This window comes from Arvicanthis niloticus, chromosome 8 (assembly GCF_011762505.2).
Source record: "Arvicanthis niloticus isolate mArvNil1 chromosome 8, mArvNil1.pat.X, whole genome shotgun sequence".
Classification (NCBI taxonomy): Eukaryota; Metazoa; Chordata; class Mammalia; order Rodentia; family Muridae; genus Arvicanthis; species Arvicanthis niloticus.
The window spans coordinates 28,497,411-28,499,824 of record NC_047665.1 but is presented as its reverse complement, the minus strand read 5'-3'; the positions used below and the strand labels follow the sequence as shown (position 1 = coordinate 28,499,824).

The window sequence follows — 2,414 nt, the reverse complement described above, 5'->3', positions numbered from 1 at the left end:
CCTTCATAATAAAAGTCCTGGAGAAATTAGGGATAGAAGGGGCATATGCCAAATTCAAAAGCAATTCACAGCTGCAGCCTGGAGGCTCTCAGCACTGGGAGGTCATGCTGGCTCCGAAGAGGCACTAGCTAGTCCATGTGCCTTGTGGTTCATTTGAGACCTGACCATCCGGGATTGCCTGGTGTCAGTGAGTGTCTGCTGCTGGGTTTTCTGCTTGCCTTCCTGTCATGGCTATTGAAGTAGAAACAAGCACAACCAACAGTTAGCTTAACCAACAGGCTGCACCGAAAGCACCATCAAAGGAGGAGAAGAAGAAAGGTTCTGAAAAGACAGACGAGTATCTGTTGGCCAGATTCAAAGGTGATGGTGTAAAATACAAGGCCAAGCTAATTGGTACTGATGATGTGCCTGATGCGAGAGGAGACAGAATGAGCCAGGATTCTATGATGAAACTCAACGGAGTGGCAGCAGCTGGTCGCTCTCAGGGACAACACAAGCAAAGAATCTGGGTCAACATTTCCTTAGCTGGCATAAAAATTACTGATGAGAAAACTGGGGTAATTGAGCATGAACATCCAGTAAATAAGATTTCCTTCATTGCTCCTGATGTGACAGACAACAGAGCATTTGGTTATGTGTGTGGAGGAGGCCATCATCATTTTTTTTTTGCTATAAAAACGGGGCAATAGGCTGAACCATTAGTCATCGACCTTAAAGACCCCTTTCAAGTTATAATGTAAAGAAAAAGGAAGAAGATAAAGAAAAGGTTGAAGAAGCCAACACAGCAGAAGAGAATGGAAGTGAGGCCCTAATGACCCTTGATGATCGAGCTGACAAACTGAAGCTGGGTGTTGACTAGATGGATTTGTTTGGGGACATGTCTACACCTCCTCACCTAAATAGTCCAACATCTTCAGCAAACAACTTGCTTGCTTCAGGCATTTTTGCCTCAGAACCTCCAGGCAAGATGTCTCCCACAGGACAACCTGTCGAACTTTCTGGGTCTCTTCAAAGGCGGTGCTCCTGCCCCAATGGGGCCCCTTGCAGGTCTAGGTACTGTCCCAGTAAACTGCCCCCTCCTCACCCCAAGCAGGACCTTGAACATTTGTTGTCTATAGTCCTCCTACAACTGTGGTCCCAGGAGCCATAATAAGTGGCCAGCCTCCTGGTTTTGGTCAGCCACTCGTTTTTGGTACAACCTTAGCAGTACAAGTTTGGAATCTGCCTTCATCATTTGCAACCCCAGCTTCCACTTCACCCCCTCCAGTCTGGTGTCCTACCACAACTGTGGCACCCAACACTTGGTCATCCACAAGCCCTCTGGGGAATCCTTTTCAGAGCAATAATATCTTTCCATCTTCCAGTATGTCCACTCAGTCCTCTCCTCAGCCTATGATGTCCTCTGTTCTGGCCACACCTCCTCAACCACCTCCCCAAAACGTCCCACTAAAGGACATTCCCAGTGATCCTTTCACTGGCTTAGACCCACTCTGGGATAAAAAGGTCAAGGAAGTGAAAGAAATGTTTAAGGACTTCCAGCTGTGCCACTCACCTCTTGTGCTCTCAAGGAAAGGAGAGACACCTCCCTCGGGGCCTTCAAGCACCTACCTTCTCCAGTTACTTCAACAATTGTCGCACCCAACTCGACCAGCAAGGAAGACACGACACCGGAGCTCTTCCTCAAGCAGTTTATTCAGGAACCTTGTATATTCTTCTGACCCCCGGGAAAGCCGGCCCACAGGCTAAATACTCCTGGAGCAACCTACCCCAGCAAGCTACGTGGCGGCAGCAGATAGGCACACATAAGGGGAAGCAGCACAGACCACCAGCCTTGTCCATATTAGGACTTGTTTTTCTTTGAGAGCACTTGCCATTGGGCAGGCGGGAGGTGGAAGCCAGAGCCATTTTTATGGCGTGGCACATTGCAGCTCTCCACAAACAATAAAGTTGGCATTCCTCAGAAGCATGTAGACCATGATGACTTTGATGCCAATCAGCTGTTGAACAAGATTAATGAACCACCAAAGCCAGCCCCCAAACAAGGTGCCCTATCGGGTATCAAGTCTGCTGACAATTGACTCGAGAACCCTTTCTCCAAAGGGTTCAGCTCTTCAAACCCCTCCGTGGTTTCTCAGCCTGCAACTTCTGATGCCTACAGGAGCCCTTTCGGAAATCCTTTTGCCTAGCTTCTGAAGTTGTAACGCTGACTACCCAGATGAGCAAAAAACTGGCTTTGATCAAGGACGAAGCAGATAGCCAGAAACGTGCTGACCTCCGTCCTTGCTCCAGCTTTGACGTATTACCTGTTACCCTACTTGTCTTGGTCTCTTGTTCTTGTAAAATGCCTTTTACTTTCTGTCTAGGCTAAAGCTAAACTGAAGCTATGGCTTTATGTAAATTAAGCTCCTAACTCT

At 47.8% G+C, this 2,414-nt stretch overlaps 1 pseudogene; it reads left to right on the top strand.

Moving 5' to 3' along the window:
- The first annotated feature begins 227 nt into the window (after positions 1 to 227).
- LOC117714184 (disabled homolog 2-like) lies at positions 228 to 2,186 on the top strand (annotated as a pseudogene).
- Positions 2,187 to 2,414: the final 228 nt, after the last annotated feature.